At 37.4% G+C, this 19,224-nt stretch overlaps 1 long non-coding RNA gene across 2 annotated transcripts in view; it reads right to left on the bottom strand.

The window, feature by feature from the left end:
- LOC113951521 overlaps positions 1-19,224 on the bottom strand; it is a 71,003-nt gene that overhangs the window by 25,855 nt on the left and 25,924 nt on the right. For both annotated transcript variants that reach the window (XR_003529186.1, XR_003529185.1), the window contains one exon: positions 9,506-9,595. This is a non-coding gene — a long non-coding RNA (uncharacterized LOC113951521). The remainder of the gene's footprint in view (positions 1-9,505; positions 9,596-19,224) is intronic.

Genomic DNA, 19,224 nt, shown 5'->3' with positions numbered 1-19,224 from the left:
TGGCAGTTAGAAAACATGGAAGATCTTTACAAATTGGCTTTCAGTTCAAGCTGGCCTTTCAGAGCATATTGTGGTAATGTTCATCTTACTAAAAAGTGTAGCTGAGAGATTATTTTTTTTATAAATAATGTATTCAGTGAGGCTCACACTTTTTTTGTTCCTTTTTTTTTTTTTTTGTTCACACGTTACCATTATCTTCACAAAAATGACAGTCTGCTCTGATTCTTTATCACTCAAAAGTGTCTGGCCACCTTTGACATTTCTCTGGAGCTTTACAGACCTCTTAATTGAAAACAATTTTGTACAGGTGTTCTAATGCAAACTATTTCAAATAGATTGAAGCTGTTTGTAAACACATACATCACACACTTACTTCCTGGCTCTTTGATTGTGCACAAGCTTATATGGCACAAGCACTTTAGCATCTGCATACAAATATGTTTTTCTAGTTCCACATAGTGTGTATAACAGCAAATATCTCCATAAAAATACACAGTGCAAAGGCACTGTAAGGGAGGGGACTTCTCACGGATTAGGCTACACATAGGACAACTTCAGACTGCATGAGTCCCCATAGCTATCTACCTACAACATGTAGTCAGACAAATTCGCTCAGACTTCAAACCATATCTAGATATGATACCTTCATGATGTTGAAGACATATTTGGCAGTTGCTTATCCACAGGAAAAGGAACTACTCTTTGCTTCAAAAATCAAGACATGAGATATACCCAGTTTTATGCATGAGCAATTTAATCTAGCATAGAGTAATTTCTATTTCCATGTCTCTAACAAACTCATTTGACATTCAGAAGAGTGTTTGACTAGAGCTGTATTTGGAGATCCTACAGTCAAAGTCTTTGTTCTGCCCTCAGGAGCACAGGTATCACAGTCTTCACGCAAGAACAAGTCCTCCCAGCCAGCACAGCTCTGCAGGTCAGCATCCTTCTGGACTACCAGGATAACCCTAATGATTGACCCCTGTACAGTACAGCACTTATCACTTCCCTCTGCCCATTGATGTTTAGTAACACACTGGAAACAAATGGTATATGCTATACAGCACAATTACAGCTTAATTTCTTCCAAAATTTTATATTTTTATTAGCTGTTCCGTGACCCATTTTGCGAAAAGCAAGCATCAAGTAAGTACAGTGATAATCCTTCTGGTCTTTACTAAGTCTCTAATGATTACTTTATGATTTAGCTAATGTATTTTATAGCATTAAAAGATGATGATAAAATAAATCATATTTAGTAAAAACCTGGGTCAAAGCTGTTTGTAGAATTAAGAATAATTTTAAGTAAACTTTAAAAAATAAGGTCATTTCAATTTCTTAGGGAACAGAGAATCTTAGAAACAACAAGTTTTACCTTTACTTCTTGTGGTGATCATAAATTGGGCTCATGGAGAAATTATTGAAATTCTGCTCTTGTGTTTTAATATAACATTGAAGAAACCTACAATCTTCAACAAGGAAAAAAAAAAAGACAACAAAAAGTTAACTATCTCAAATAGAGAATAGTAGCAAAGAACTTCCAACAAAAAATGCATAATAACAAGTCATCCACACCATAAAGAAACTGGAACAACGTGTCTCTCGGAGGTCACAGGCAATACCTCTGATTCTTACCAGCTGCATACTCCAACATAAATGTCAAGGGCTCGTGCCTCTGTGGCCACAAAGCATTCTCAGCTAGTGCACACAGTTCTGGCAAACACAAAGCCTCCCCACTACATTCACAAGTGTGTATAGGAAGTCAAGAGCATTTTAACCTCAAAAAAACCCAAACTTTCCAGCACAGTGCATTTAAATCTGCATGTCTTGAGGTTACAGGGAGACAATCTATTTTGATGCTGCCTTTAATATGGCATTTCTACCCCTAAACAAAAAATTCTGCACCAGTTCAGTCAACTCCTATAGAAAACCTGATACTACAAAAAGCATAACGATACCTGACATTTCCTGTTACATTTTATCTTTGTACTGTCCAAATAAGGTTAACCTTATTTGGAAATCATTCAGACTATCTTCATGAACAAACTCACAGCAACAAAAGAATAAAAATGTTGGGACACATAGATCTTGCATTCACGGAGTGAAGGTATTCCTGACTAATTTTAAAATCCTGTATAAAGTCTCCCTTCTTTTTTTATCTGAATGAATTGTTAGAAAACTTTACTTAGACCATTGGCAATTGCAAATCCTTTGGTAAGCATTTTATACCATAAGCACTAAAAAATCCCAGCATTCTTAAATGTAATTAAACCACACTCTGTCATTAGCTTTAAATAAAACATGTTATTTACTGTTGTTTTGAAAGTTGTTCTTTTTCTCAAAAGAATGCCACTTGTGTTTATAGTTAGAAACATAAATTATGTTTCTATGTTTTTCTATGTTCTATGTTTAGCATATGTTTTATGCTAAAAAACATGTAGATTGCACTAACTAATAAGCATAACTGATTTGGCAATTAGCAACCATGTTGCTAATTACAAGACACCACATTTGCATAGAAACCTTAGCTGCATTACTGCAAAGACCGATTGAGCCAATTTGTCACTCTGATTTGATCATTTTCTTCACATTCAGAGTGGCCATAATCTTAATCCTATAAAGACAATTGGAATAGTATCTATAAAATAGGAATGGTGTTTTTACCTGAGGCATTGTGTGATTTATTAATTTCTGTACTTATAGCAGTACCAACATTATGAGTTATAAGGAGGAAACTGATTCCCATTTCACACATGAAAACAAGGCTGATCTACATCTATACAAATCTTCATTTTGGTTGGGGTTTTTAAATCTGCAACATGTATCTTTTCATTCATTAAACCTACTTGGTGGCAGCTGACACTGCGGGTGAGTCAACATGTTCTGATTTTGTGGCTAAATTTAAGCTTATAGCTACTCCTGATGATCCTTTAGAAGTCAAAGCAATCACAAACTCATACGGAGTTATGAAAGGACAAGCTCTTAGCAAAGTCAGTTTGAAGCATTAGTTTTGAACTCAGCAAATGTTTCCAGACACAGAAACAATAATGGATAGAGGCAGAGCAATGTAATTTACAAGCACCTTAACTGTGTGTTAGAATGTCCGTGGCTATTTACCTCATTAGCACTTACTTTACCTGCAAAAGACCAGAATAACCTTCAGCTGAGGACCTGAGTCCTTTTTACATTATCAAAACAGAGTAACAAATCTCTTGACTTTTGGTCATCCGCAAATACTTGATCAACACCCACATTCAGACATTTCTGTTGATCTAATTTTTCCAGAGAAGAAGAGCAAAACTGCCAGACATAAGTTCTGAAACTGTTACAGGCATCTGCAAAGACAGTTTTGGAGGCCAAGAGCTATTATGCAGACATTGACTCACTGTTCAGTGGTAATTTAGGCATTTACAGACAGAGGAGAAGACCTGCCTTTGGTCTAAGAGCACAGTTAATATTTTTTACATATGCAACACTAAGGCATCTGGAGGGATGCCTGACTTGCAGTAATAGTTTCATCAGTCCAAAATATTTTAAAAATATAGGTAGTTTTGGGGAACATAAGGTTAAGATGATGTAACTGTTTAATAATTCCAATACAGTAAGCAACTAACTGCTTATCATAAACAATATTAAACTGGAAGTAAAAGCTTTCCATAAAAAACTCTTTTTCACCTAGAAAAGTCTATCAGAGGTATTACTAGTCACACTGTAAACTCCATCACCAGAAAGAAACATGCAAAAAATACAAGTATATATATATATATATATATTTATATATATATATAAATACAATACAAATACAGATATATATCACATACAGAAAATATTCCTATAAGGTTTCTGTTGATAGCAACTTTGTAGTTGCCAAGATTACCCACTTTCTTTTATTTTTTAACCCATCCATCTACCCTGTCAGCTTCCCTTTCTCACTTACAGATTATTCTTGATTTCTTTCCCCGCCGATGTAACACCTCCAGCACTGCTTGATCTGATATATTTAATCTTAAAATGGTATCAGATCAAGCACACTCTTTTATGCTGCCCCAGTAACACCAGCTTTAACAGTCTGTTACTGGGATGTTCTCAAAATCATTTCTTAGCCTTATGGCACCCTCCAAAAACCAAGAATATTTCTGCAAACTGATGTCCCAGGTTAACACTTCCTCTACCCTGTGCCAAAATGAAACCATATTCTGCTATGATGTGTGCAAAAATCCATTGTTACTTAGAGAAGTAGCTGGGTCAAGTTCATTTTTATTCAGCTATATGAAAAATGCTTCTCATTGATTTGTCTTGGTTCTTGCACTTTCTTATAAAATGTTGCTGGCTTAGTGTTCCGCCCATCCTCTCACACTATCCATTTCACTCATTTCCCACAAAATATTTAAAATTACATGTAAATTCCTTGGAATAAGAGTTTTGTCTGGGATTACAATTTTATTTAAGCCTTTACACATCACTACAATGGAAGGAAGGAAAAAGTAGCAGACATCAGAGCTTCGTTTTATTTTCTCGCGAGAAACATTGTTAAACTGATCACGAAATTCTGAATGATTCTTGTGTCTTGCTGTCGATGCTATGAGTCATCTGTTTGTTCTCTTTTTGTTCTTATCTTTGATGACCCACCTTGGCCACCCTGCATCCAAAAGTAGTAATTCACTGCTTTGGTGGTGAATCACCATTCAGGATTTAGATGTTTCCAATGAGTCATACTTAACCGTATAGAAAATAGAATGCTACATAAATTGCGCACTTTAACCATAGTGGGTTTAGATGTCCACGTCTGGAAAACAAAATTACCTATTTCAGTGATAGAAGTGAAATAAAATGTTGAACAGCAGTCTCTACTTAAAACTCTGTGTAAGTAAATCCATTTTTTTAAAATTCAATTAGAAAACATTGGTCAAAGTTCACACGACAGAGTTACAATATTTTTTTTCCATTGCTGCAATCATGGGCTTAACAATCTCAATAGTAAATAATTCTAACATAATGTTCCCCATCTGCAAAGCCTGATAATGTCAAAAACTCCCACCCACAAGACAATAGAATTCATATCCAGAGATTCCAAATGAGATCAGACCTACATTCCAGAAATTAGGCACACTCAGAGTTGCTGTTCAGGAAAATTTATTGTATTGATTTCCTTTCACCTGCTCTTCTTTGCACTGTGCTATTCAATCCTAAATATCTTCTACCACAAGAATTCCTTGTGAGGAAAACTTACTTGCAATCAGCATCAACTCCCATGTGTACAGACCACCTGTAGTTAATGAGAAAGCAGGGCTGGTTTTTTAGGTTTTTGGGGGGTTTATTTCCATTCTTATTTAAGAGAGGAATTAGCTCTTCAGAACAATGAATGTCAAAGAGACTGAAATAAGCAAATGCAACCAAATAAGGCAACATGGTTTGCAGGCACTATGTTATCAAAATAATCTGCTAGCGCCAATGGGTGCACCAGGGGTAGTATTAACCTGAAGCTATATGCCTACAGACCAGATTCAGACCCTAGTCTTGACTTGTCAGCAGGAGGATTCTGGCTGCTTTAAGTGCCTCCTAAATTTGCCATAACCCAGTCCCTAATGAACGCTGTTTCTCCATCAGTGAGCACAGCAACAGTGAGACTCCACCTATATTCTCACTCATTACTGTTGAGACAGGGAAAACTACTGGAAATTGCTTCATTTTGTAGAAGAAAGTATGTAATAAGACACACAACAGCAGTCTATCATACCTGCATCACCTGTGAGGGGCAAGTAAGTTTTAGTTTCATTGGTTATAATAAAAGTTCAAACTATATTAAGGAATAGTCTGTAAGAATTTACTGATTACAGCAATGTGTAATGACTTTAAAACACAGCTTTCTTCTTTTTAGTCTTTGCAGAATTATAAAAAGAGGCCATTGACTTTTGTGCACAATTTACTAGATATTGGCATTAAGAAAGTGCAAATTAGTAAGACTTTAACATTTTAAAATGCTTTCAGATCAAAAAATTCATTAATTATATTTGTTACATTAGATGTGTATAATTTCTATTGTTAACCATTCTGTTGTTAAGACACTGACACTGAAATGTTAGTCTTAAATGCCTGGTACTTCACCTATGTGTTCAGTCTCCTAGTTTCAGCTGAAGGAAACTTAATGTATTTACATGATGTAAAACTTGCAAACATAAAATATAACAGCAGATAGAGCTTGCAGATATGTGTGATGCAAAATGCTGCTGGTAAATATACCCTACAGGTAAATTTTTTTGGTTTAGGCTTTAAAATGTACCTAGACAGATCAGCAAGACAGTATCCTTCCCAAAGCTGAACATCATATATGTCAGAATATGCAGTTTATTTTCAGTCCACAAGGTAATCTTTTATAATACTGCAATATTTCAATATCAAATAAAATACAATAATCTCAAGGTTGCTAAAGCTCACATTCCAAAAGAGTGACTCAAAAAATAAGAAAAAACCTGGAAAATTAAGTTGCCATGGACACTGATGCAACAACTACTATTTGAAAATAGTCCTGTAACAATAAGCATATTTCTGATTGGAGTTCTGCAGAAAGGAAAACAAATATTTTCTCTTAAAGAATACTGAACTTCATCCATAGATGGTATAGTAATACTACATATTTATCCATATAATCATAATTATAATAATTATAATAATTTATCCATATAACATCAAAATATTGATTTTTAGGCTAAGCTCTGTAAATAAAATAAAAGAACATGTATTTACAGATCAGAAGGATACATGCATGTGTCTGCTTGTACCAAATTGTCTTGTATAAAAACCTCTCATATTCCTTTAACAAACTTAATTTCTTTCATAAGTGGGCTATTGTGGAATGCTATTCTCTCCTATTACAAAATTGCAAATCAAAGATAGACTCTAAACAATCTGCCAGCAGCCACACTTGGACTGTGAAATGAATGTGGGTCTTGTAATTCATGTGTTAGTTGCTCCAAGTGCTTAGACAATCATTCTCAATCTGTGGAGTGTGAAACACCAGCCCTAGAGATCATGAACAAGCTTTTCAAAAAATAAATAGAACATAAGTGAGAAATGTGACCATACTGACATTTCTCATTACACTGTGCTCACGCAGGAGTCAAAAACTAAATTAAAATAAACAAATCAAAGGTTTCTCAATTCTCATGGAATGTTATAATGTTGCCCATTATATTCATACTTGGCCTCTGTATTTTAGCTTAATTTCCTATTTGTAAAAATAGCAAGGGTTATGGTGGAATTAAAATGTACATCCTACTTTCATGTGATATGTGACGTCACTAAACACAGTATAATCATTCTATACTCTTCTTCCATTTATATTTTGACATGCTTCTGGAAGGCAAACCTGCATCTCCGTGTACAGTTATTTTCTTTTTATCTCTGAAAGAAGAGTGTAAACTAGAATTCAAAGGTAAAGGTTTTCCCAATATTTTTCATTCTTAGGACTTTTAGGACTGAACATAGGAGATAGGTAAAAGCAAAGTAGATGAAAAATTCTCCACAAGGGTGTTCTGCTCTTATTTGGCTAGTGAGGACAATGAAATGTCAAAGGGAAAGAAAAAAATCAACCCCCAAGAAAACATAAAAGTAGATAAAACAAGTAGAAACTGAACAGAAAATATCACACAGCATTTCAAGCATACCTGTTGTAGTGGTTTGAACCTTGTTTTCCCCCAGAGGCTGAAAAGTGGTAACCCCCAGGGGTGGAAACCCCTGGAAATTTTGAAGTTCTGTCCAATGAGCGCTCCTGCAGAAATGTAAAGATATCACAAGCACCGGAAGAGAAGGGTTGTAGTTTGGTTGAAGAAGAAGTAGCATGTTGTAGGAGCCACGAGGAAAGGGGCCCAGAGCCCCTCGGGGCCTCTGGGGCCCCCCAGCCCCAGCTGGGGGCTACAGAGACTTGGAACAGTGTTAAGCTGGACTATGGTCTGTAGCTGTGAGCTGGGAGATGTTTTCCATCTTGAGTGAGCAGAGACAGAGTAGAAGCGGCGGCAGCGTCCAGAGGTTATGGCTAAGAGCCAGGACAGGTAAGAACTGAACCAGAGAAGCAGCAGAAGCTAGCAGCAGAGCTACGGAGTTCTGGGGGTAAGAACTTGAACTGATACCAGAGCCCCCAAAACTCCTTTGAGACCTCCTGGAAAGGAGGAAGATGATGGACTCTTGCTTGAAAGAGCCTTGAAGTGCAGTATGCACTGCAGAGAGGAGCTGAGAAGCTCAAAGGCATCCTGAAGCTGGACCGGGACGGAGAAGGAATGCAGGGGGGTTGACCTTGGCCCCCCTCGCTGCTGCTGCTAAGCTAGCAGCCTTGAGACAGAGCACAGAGCTCTGCAAAGGGGAATTGGAATCCCCTGAGGAAGGGACTTTCACGAAGATGCCCCTGCATTTCGTGATATACCTGTGGTGACGTGAGTCTGGTCCCTGCTGGCAGCCCACAGGTGAGGCCTTCGCTTGGACCGAAGGAGAGCCGAGGGGCTTGGAGACCCCCTTGTGTGTATTGAACAGAGATCCAGCTACAACAATCCAGTTACTGTTGCATGTATGAGATGAGGAGACCTGCTGCCCTAGAAGAGATTCCTGCTTTGGGACTGGAAGGGATCTGTCCTTCTTTCCCTCCTGGACTTTTATTTGGAGGGGAGAAGAGATCTGATCCATTGTAAATACTATATGTCATGGTAGAGATAGTTGTGATTTTGTGTATAATGTATTAGGATATTTATTTGTACGGTCATTATAATATATTCCCTTTCCCCCACTTTGAGTCTGGTTGTGTTTTGTCTGGAAAAAACCCATCTCACATTAGGTTGAGATGTGGGAGGGGGGATGGAGCTAGAGAATTGGATTTTGGGGTTATCTCAAACCGTGACACCTGTTATCCCAATTTTTTTTTACATACCAAGAACGTATTGAATTTAAAATGTCCTTCAATCAAAAGATGAATAATAGCCTGATTTTAATATATTATCTATCTTGCCATTTCAAATTATTACAGTTGTAATTTATTTCAGCATAATATAGGAAGCTTTATATTTTCAGGACATTTATTGAACACAGAGGTTTGGGGAGATGGGAAAGAATAAAATATGTGTAATACTCCTATATAAGAAAACTGTTGGGTTTGTTTGGTTTGGGGTTTTTTAATTGTTATTAAACACTCTCATATGGGCAAAGAGCAAAGAAATGATCAAGAAAAAGCAAATGTAAAAGCTAAATCTAGGACAAAACTAAAGCTGAAGGAAAGGAAAGGAAAAAAAAAGACTAAAAAAACTCTAGCTTTTGCAGTCAGTTTACTTCATTATTCATGTAGTTAAAATAACATACTGAAATAGTCCACACCTATCTTTTGAAAATACCTGCTGAACCTTAAAATGTATCTTGAATTATAAGTGTTTACTTCTGTAAAACTAACATAACTAGCAAGATCATTTTTCCATCAGAAAAGTGACCAATTTGCCTTTGTCAGCAGCTGCAAAAGGGCATTACGCACCCAGAGAGAAGACTTTCTTGTCCAAGTCCAGACTGATGTATGGCTTCGCTGCACCACCTTCACCTTTGGCTTTGCCTGGTGTTCTTAAACCTGTAAAACAGGGCAGAAGGGGTTGAGGTCTCACTTAGTAGTGCTTTCAGGTACACCTCCGCTGTGCCAAGTGACGGTACTACTTTGTTTTTCCAGTATATACAAGGACCATCTTCTCATTGAGACCTGGGCAAATATATTTTAAGCCTCATTCTGTCTGAGAGGTGTTTTCAGGCACATGCTTTCAGTCCTTGATACTTAAAAAGTTCTCAAATGACGATGTCGCTATTCTGGAGGTGGGCTAAATGTTGTAGTTTAAAATCATCTTTCTTTTCCACCATGTAAGCATGCTTATTGAGCTGACACAACCTCCCCGATTAGTTTAATGTTGTTTCCTATATTCCAAGCAAAAGTTCCAACTACTTGGCTCCTTTGAAAGATGGCTTAGGTGAGAGTTTTCTGTGCCGTCTTCTAACGGGTTGCAAAAATGCATCCTAACACTGAAAGGGACATGGTCTAACCAACACATGGGTGTGTGTTTCATGCACTGAGGTCTCCCAAGTGTGCTATTAAGAAAAACTGAAGAATATCCTTTAATAAGCAAAAACAATTTAGCCTTTATTTCAAGTAAATTAATTTTAATATTTAGTTCTACCAGAAAAACCTTCAGTCTGAGTTTTACTTGCTGGAAATGTACCTCAGATTAGGTATTGGCATACTGCTCCTACTCATAAATTCCTTAATGCTCCAAATACCTTTTGTTCCCACAAGGACATAGTTCACAGTAATCTGCTTTTATTTCCTGATATTTCACATGCCTGTAAGGAAACAATTGTTCAAGTGGCTGCAGAGCTTTCCAACCAAATCTTATTGTCCATTCTGGCTGACAAGTATATGGTTACTGTTCTTTGCATGTATCACTTCTATGAGGATGAATCTTTATATACAGCTTTAAAATACCATCAGTTGAAAAAATGAGTTCCAGTGGCAGGACTTAAAATAACTGCAGCCAACTTTAATACTATGATTTTAACAGTGTCTAGCTAAGTCTTCTAAATTGAGAAGTATCAGTTTGCAAATGCTGATTGAATTCATTCGAGTGGTTAGTCATTAACGTTTAAGGTTGTGAACACTAATATTAATAAGCCCCCCAGACAAATAAAAGGTGTTTTTGTACATACTGTTTCTTGTTTTAATACTGAAAATGATGTACATAAAGCTGCATGATTTTACTTTCCCAAGTTTACATGAATTCTAGTGCTCACAAATACTATTACAATAAGACTACTAGAATCTCTATCTTGTTTGAAAGATACACAAAGACTTTTATTTTCTTAGGCACTAATGGATTTAATTCCTTTAATCCAAAATTAAGACAGAAACTGCTAAGTTACCATACCTTCTCACTTTGATTCTTGTCAAACCTGTCTACCCAATTTCAAACTAAAACAAGCCATGGTTTTGTTGAGATATGTAGACATATCCTCTATGACCTTGATAAACTCCATCAACTTTTTTCATAATAAGGCATTTGGCAATTGTCAGGAATATTCAGCTGAATACTAGTAGTCTGACACTAACCTAATAATGAAAAGTTTTCTCATCTCATGGGACAGTCTTCTGAAAAGATTTCTTTGGACTATGAATACCTTGGATCATCAGGTGACTGAAATTCTTCATTCAAAAGTGGTTCTCAACTCTCACATGTCTACATAATATAAACTCAGCAAAGAATATTCTGTGGGCATCCCAATCTGTTTCTCTCTTTGACATCAAATCCTTCTCATCATGTTGGGGTATCTAATGGGCAACACTTTCTAGGATGCTAGCAGGCTAGGAAATGGAGATCACCTGACTGTCAGGTTTGCTGTAAACTGAGTGGGTGTTACTTTTATGCGAGATTACTCAGAATATACACTTCACAGCAGTAACATAAATGTTCTTAATCTACATGATTTTTCAATTTTAGACTTCAAATGCTTAATGCTTTCTTTTTACCATGAATTTTGCAGCATGCAAAATCCCAATGAAAATGTCTTTCTTCCTCTCCATTGGTTAAATTTTTAAAAAAAATATATATATATTCAGTATCTTAAAAAGCCTTTAGAAAAATTCTAGACTCATCATAATAATATTGATTATACAAAAGGAATTTTCAAAATATATTTTTATTGTAATAAGAACATCATGAGTAAATTAGTGTATCCAAACTCTGAAATGTTAAATGGATTCCTTTACGTAACTTTTGTTGTTAAAATCGAGTAGCTGTGAAACCCTTAACATGCTAAAACAGTACTTATGACCAAAAGAGCTATGTTTTTAAACTTTTATATTACTCTCTTTCTATAGATAATGACCAAAATAGCTATATACCTCCTTTCCATGGCAACCAAATTGTTCTAAAATAAACTCTATATATACATATATGTATATGTGTGGATAGATTAGATAGATAGAAATGAACACAAGTCATTCAGTGCTGTTTCGCTCTAATCTGCTCCAAGGGATCTATTAACAAGAAGCTGAGTTACCCTCATCTTCAGGGACAGGTCATAACACCCCATAACAACCAAGATTACTGCATAAAAGCAATATTGTGGATTAAATAAACCTGAATTTTAATATGGCAATTATCATCTTCTTTAAAAAAAAAAAAAGAAAACATGCTCAGGGCACTAGCATGAAAAATTCTAACCTGTATCTGCATTCATACTGTATAATATCCAAGAATACCCATTTTATTGAGTTCTTATCCCAACCTTTACATATAAAAATCCTTTAGTACTAGTATAACAGCCTACAATGCCTCCTACTTTCTCTGTGTCACACTGCCTCATTGGGCTTAGCAACTCTACAGTCCACTCTTCCCTTCTTGGGATCTTCACAGTAGATTTATCATTACCCAGCTCCAGTTTCAAGTCTACTTTATTTTTCCTCCAGTGATGACATAATGCCCAGTGTTCAATTACAGAGTTTTCTCCATACCACATACTCTCGTATAAGGTTTTCTCCTCTAACACAACCTCTTTGATGATCCACAATCAACATAATCTGCCTGCAGCATTTTGCTTCATTTCCTGATATTTGCCAGCTTTCTGGCTGTCATCTATCTTCTTCAGGCTAGATATGGCAGAGTTTGACCTCCTGCCAGATTCTGAACTCTGCTTGTTCAGTTCCCCAGGCCACCCTGGTCCTGCCTAGTAGTTGTACTTGCAATAGAAATAAGCAAGAAAAAAGATTGCAAAGTAGAATGAAATACAAGTAATGGTGGCTACTTAAATCTTTTTTTGAAATAGAGCTTTGGTCAATGCCATCAGTTACCAAAAGTGATCGTTAAGCTGGTAAAGTATACAATCAATAAACAACAGCAGAGTTGGGTTCTGGAAATTACTGTGAATTCCCTCTCTGAACAAAGTCTGAGCCCAAACCTAACAACTAAAAAGTGTATATTCAGAGTCCTCCAAGAGGTGGTAAATGTACAACTGCTCTTACAATCACAAACCCTTATAGGAAAGAAATATGAAAGACTATGAAAAAACTCCACAAAAATAGGAAGGAATATGAAACACAGTAGTATAAATAAAGCTGTTTAAATGAGGTTTCATCAAAAGCAGGATTATGAATACAGCAAATTAGCATTTTCTTTAAGTAGCTTAGGGTATAAAGCTTCTCACAAATGAAATATATGAACAGCTGCAAACAAAAACAAATAATAAAAAAGGACTATGAAGATTAAAGCTAGAGCATTGCTACAGTCTGTAATTTGATAACTCTAGTGAACACATATATAAACATAAACGTATTCTAACTATGGCATCAAGGTTACAGGGAAATGATAAGCATATTTTACTAGCTGATACAAAAGATCATTGCTCAGGCAGTAGTCCCCTCCACAATTGTCTGAACCAGCAACAGCAGCATTCACTGAAAAAATCAAGAAAGTGGTGGAGAAGTTTTAGTTTTGAATTCCCATATCTAGAAGCCAAATTAAGCAGAGAGTTGAGGAAAATATTTACTGCAGCTCAATATTTGTCATGGGTTGAGCTGCCTAGAAATTCCCCCACAGGATAATTTGCCATCAGATAATGCTGCTTCTACAGAGTTAAAGCATTTTGCTGGAAAACGTGGGTTTCATGCAGCGAAGCACTGAATAATGATTGGAATATTTACCTTTCGCACAAGCATACTCACTCCAAAATGAAATTATATCAGAACACAGTACTTCTACCAGAGGTGAATATTTACTCTCAAAGAATTGGAACATTTTGATATGGCCAAAATTGGGTTTGCTGCATTTTGTTTCATCTTGGAAATCAGAAATTTTCCATTCCTACTGAAGTTATTGCTGAGCAGGTTTCTTTCCTGACAGGGAAAATCACTCATCAACTTTGCAATAAGGAATAGTAATTAAAATTAGTAAAGAACAGAGCACAGACATAATAGGCATTTTCTAGAAGTGCTTGTGTAGCTGTTCTTGTGAGCTATGACAACAAAAGTGTTGTCATAAATGAACTGAGTTATCCCACTGAGAACAGGAAATCACTGGGAGCAGAGTGGGAAATAATGTTACCTGAAGTTGTGCTAATGCTGGTCTAAAGCCCTCACCGTGCCTACCCGGTTGTATCAGAGTGTACAAGAAAATTAAGGGAAAAGAAGTAGATTTTCCTCCAGACCAAGAGAAAGTTGACTGAGATGGGAAATATGTCAGTATTGACAAACAAATCATCTACTCTGTGTTCTTAAGGGAGAGAGAAGCTCAGGGACAGTCATCTACCCTTTCTGAATGGGAGTGTGATCTATATCAAGGAACAATGTGCTAGAAACTCTGAAAGAAAATTATACGTGACTCAATGGCATTCTAAGCTTTTTTTTTTTTTTTTACTGGCATTTGTTTATCCATCTCCTTCAGTGTGATGAGTTCAAGAGAGTGTAACAAGAAAGAAAAATTGATACTACAATGTCCTACAAAGAACTACTAGAAGACAATGGTAAAGAAACAAATTTGAACTGGAAAGCTGTGTAAGCAATGGTTGATTTGAAAACAACAGTAAGGTTTTTAATCAATAGGAATGAATATAAATGAATTCTCATATTCATCCACTGTTTTTATCTCTGTTATTGAGAAAGAGGAGAAGGAAGGTAGAGGATGGCATTATATACACACTATAATAGGAAATATGTAAATAACATTGTGATATCTCTTGAATTATTGTCATAAGATTTCATAATAAGCTCAGAAGAAAAGAATTTATCAGAGAATTCAGGAAGCAAAAAAACCACATTTAAGTGGAATAGAAGGTTGGACAGCAGAGATATAAAGTCAATACAGAAAGTAATGTTGGGAGTTTTTTCCTGATGAAGTGATAGGGATACAAATTTAAATTGAATGACAGAAAGCATTTGAAGCACCTAGGCAAATAAACTACTTGTAGCTCATATCCTTTCATGTATAATTCAAACAAAAGTTCTTCTGTGCTCTAACATGGTAACAATTGATAAAATAGAAAGGAGTATCAAGTTAAAAAAAAGATAAACCCAAACCTTATTTGACTTTTCTAACCTGTTAGGGTAATATACATATATATAATACACATAACCATAAAATTTGTAACCTTCAATCTGCTAGAATCTGTTGCCTCTTGAAGCATCCCAATATTGTGCAGCTTCATGACAGCATATCAGAAGGATTCCATTACTTAGCCTTTGACTTAGTCAATGGATGTGAATTGTTTTGAAGATATAGTTGCAAGAGAACATCACAATGAAGCAGATGCCAGGCATTGCAGGAGAAAGGACTCCTTCATCACTGGCTGTGATGCCGTTGGCTGCTGGTTGTGGGTACACATGGCAGCGAGTAGCTGTTGAATTGCCAGGACAGTCCTGCCTTCCCCTCTCCTTTTCGGCACCCCACCCTGGGTTGCCGCAGGTTTCTTCTCCCCACCTGGGTAAGTGGGACTTTGTTTTGTTTCTTCTGAAAGTTTTTGACTGCACCATTTGTTGTCTATTCAGATTTTGTTAATAAAAAGTGGTTCTTTTCCTTTTCCACGCTTCCATCTGAAGTTTCTTAATTTCTAAATTGTAATCTTGCTAAACTAAGACAGAATTACAATTTACTAGATAAATACAATGATACAGACAAAACTAAGTTTAACCCCCAAAGACAGACGTTTAACCCAGGACCCTGGGACAAGAACAGAATGGTGTTCATTGACCCCTCTGCTGAGCACCACACAGCCCCCCTGGGTGCAAAGTTGAAGGAAACCTATTGGTCCAGATGATGGTCACAGTTCTGTCAGAGTAATGATCGCAGTCTTGTTGAGAGTAGCAGTCACAGTCCTGTTGGAGGTCTGGTCCTCCTCTGGATCCAACAAGTGGTACCAGAAGTCCCAAAACCCCAAGATTATATATGGTCAGGTTCAGGTGGAAGTGGTCAGTACCTCCCCCAGGGTGGGGAGTTTCACAATGGGTGACATAACTGTCTGAGTCATGTGATATTTTTGGAGTGTTTGACAGTCTGGGTCGTTGCAGCTGCCTATTATGCCAGTCCAGTATGGCCCATTAGCAGAGATGACCCCTCAGGCTGTGTGTGAATGTGCTAATGCCTCCCCAGAGGGGAGTTATCACAGCTGAGTCATTGGTGCCTTTAACACCCAGCTTGTAGCCTGAGGTGTCAGGTGTGCCCTGGGCAGCTGCTGCAAACGATCCATTATTAATAGTTCATCAGAAATGACAGAGAGGGTGTAGAATACACAGTTTTGGTCATACCCACATAGTGATAAACAGGCCCCTGTAACTAGGACAGATGTCATTTAGGGTCACTCCAGAGGCCCAGGAAGCTGCCAAGAAAGCAGGTGAAAATTTCAGGTCTGCAGCTGCTGATTGAGTCCTTAGGGACAGCCCTAACTGAAGAGGGGCTAACTTTGCAGTCAGGAAGATGCAAGTGGTTGCAGATTTCTCTTTGGAAAATCAAAAAATTGGTATGATAGTCCCCTTAAACTGTGCTTACTTTTCAATCAGGTGCAACCTAAACAGCCTTGTAAATAAGGCCTCCTTATTCCCCTAAGAAAATGGAGGTTTGCCCCACAGAGACAGATGTGCATTTGTCTCTTCTAAGGCTCCTTGGACAGTCAGTGGGCTTCTCACCAAGTTGATCACCAAGAACTTGCTCACCTTCAAAGTAGACAAGTAAAACAGATCAGCTAAATTGGTCTTATTTCTTTCTATTTTGAAGCAAGAAATTATGCAATGACACGTCTGTGTGTAAACATCTACACAACACAATAGACTTTGAGTCAGGCTAATGCTTTGAGTTTGCTAAAAGGTCAAAGTTTGCAAAAGTTACAAAACCACCTTCATTTTTGTATCTACTGCAGTGGAGATCACACAGCCAGTTATCCCAAAGAGACTGCCTGCTTTTTGCCTATATGACGGGCCTTTCCTGCCCAGAGAAGGCTCCTTTGTCAGCAGTCCTGTACAGGTTGCTTTGCACCACTGTGACTGTATGTATACTAGAAAGCAGGGATGAGTATTTCACCCACCAATGCTTCCTGTGTTCTTTGGAGCTGCTGGTCATCGATTTAGATCCCTGTCTATTTTTGAGAAATCATTGCTGAGCAATCATGGGGTTTCATTTTGATAACAGCTCATTCCACCTGCAAAAGCTGCAGAAGGATGCTTTTTCATCTCTCCACGAGCTTATGGAAAAAGGAAGCAAGAGGGTTAAGCCTGAAGTGATCAATGTAAAATACTCCTTCTTCTTAGCTTCACCTTACAGAATTTTTCTGAGTTTATCAGCCTTATCCTGTAAACAGTGAGGAAAGGTCAGGAAAAAAACCAGCTATATCAAACAGCAAGAGGAGTCGAACTTGCAGTCAAGGTAATGGAACCCAAACTTCAACATACATTTCCAACCACTGCAAAAGGGATCAGGCTGAAGGGGTTTTTTAAATGGGATATCAAAATTATACTTTAATTTAATAAGGTAATGTTCTTCTGTTTAAGCATTTGTTTAGACTAGATTTTTTTGTTGACATGGGCAAACAAGCATAACGTGATTTCAAATTTTCAATACTCTTTGAAGCATACATATTCTTCAAAAAAGCCAGTGTCTGAGGATTAATGAAAATATTGATTCATGCAGGGCCAGAAGGGTAAAGGAAACAACCCTCTCCTTTCCTTAGGGTCTTTGTCTGGATGTAAGTGAAGATTTGGCACATCTCTTCAAGTTTCCTCCATGTCAGGCAGCTGTCAGAGCAATATTTCCAAGCCCAATTCAAATGCCTGGGAGCAGTGCTGTGTCAGGCAGTGGCCCCATCATTCCTGTGCCTCTCCAGGACCCCCCCAGTCCCCACAGTGCCTCACAGCCCAGCCTTTGTAAAGCTCTCCCTTAGAGTTTGCACCTTGTATTCCTACAAGATTTTCACCCTCGAACAATTTAGGGCTGTCAGAGTGACTCTATGGGCACAGGGCTCCTTCCTCTCCATTAAGAAATCATGGAAGATTTCTCTGGTCTGCCAGAGGATGTGTGCTGTAAATAGGCAAAACTCTGTTATCTATCTCTCTTAGCATACTGTGTTTCCTTCAAGGTGTATTTTGTCCCTTAAATTGTCTTTTTATTTATTAAGTCATAATCTGAATGAATGAATGAATGAATCTAGTAATCTGAAATAATTTTAGGAATTAATTAACAAGAGGTAAATAAAATAACAAAGGAAGCCATATACTGTGAGTCTCCCCACCTCTATGAAGTTTAATTTTTACCAAAAAAGGAGCAGTAAACAAATCACAAATTTTGTCAAATTCTATTTATATTGTTAGTAGATAACACTGTATATATTTTGTTATATTTTCCACATAAGGCAAAAGTTATCTTCATTAATTCATGAAACCTCATCTCTCAGTGAAAAAGCCTAGGGTATTCACTGTGCATTAAATGAGAATGTCATTTTCCAGCTGTATTATTTTGATTAACTAATTGATATTACAAAATAAGTTACTGCATTTACTAGCACCTAAGGCACTGTATGTCTGTGAATATGAACCTATGTAAGTGTCTTGCAAAGAGTCACCACTCTGCCAGGAACAGCAACATGGTGTTTGCCCCTTCTCCTATGGCATGTGTTCGCCACAGCCCCCAAGAGCTGGCAAAACTACTTACCACCAGCATTCATCAGAGTCATGTCAGGCACTGCATGTGTACTGTGCTCATATCTCCAATTATACCCATGCTTTGGAGACAGAGGTCAATACTACTCACCTTGCCCTGGTTTTTGAGGGAAAATCTAAGCACATCATACTTATGCAGATAACGTTCAGATATTACAGAATTATAGAATCATAGAATGGTCTGGGTTGGAAGGGACCTTAATGATCATTTAATTCCAATCTCCTCTGCCATGGGCAGGGACACCTCCCACTAGAATAGCTTCTCAAGGCCTAATGTCATGACCACTGCCAGGGTGGGACACCCACATCTTCTCAGGAAGGTAACCTGTTTCAGTGTCTCACCACCCTCACAGTAAAGAATTTCTTTCTAATATCTAACCTAAATTCCCCCTCTTTCTGTTTGAAGCTATTCCCCCTTGTCTTATCACTGCAGTTCCTGACGAACAGTCCTTCTCCAGCTTCCCTGTAGGCCCCTTCTGTCGCTGATAATGTCGGAACGGCCAAAGCGACACGAAAAAAGGTTC

This window comes from Corapipo altera, unplaced genomic scaffold, assembly GCF_003945725.1.
Source record: "Corapipo altera isolate COAL_440 unplaced genomic scaffold, ASM394572v1 61286, whole genome shotgun sequence".
NCBI classification, from domain to species: Eukaryota; Metazoa; Chordata; class Aves; order Passeriformes; family Pipridae; genus Corapipo; species Corapipo altera.
The sequence above is the reverse complement of the archived record's forward strand: the minus strand, read 5'-3'. Positions and strand labels throughout refer to the sequence as shown.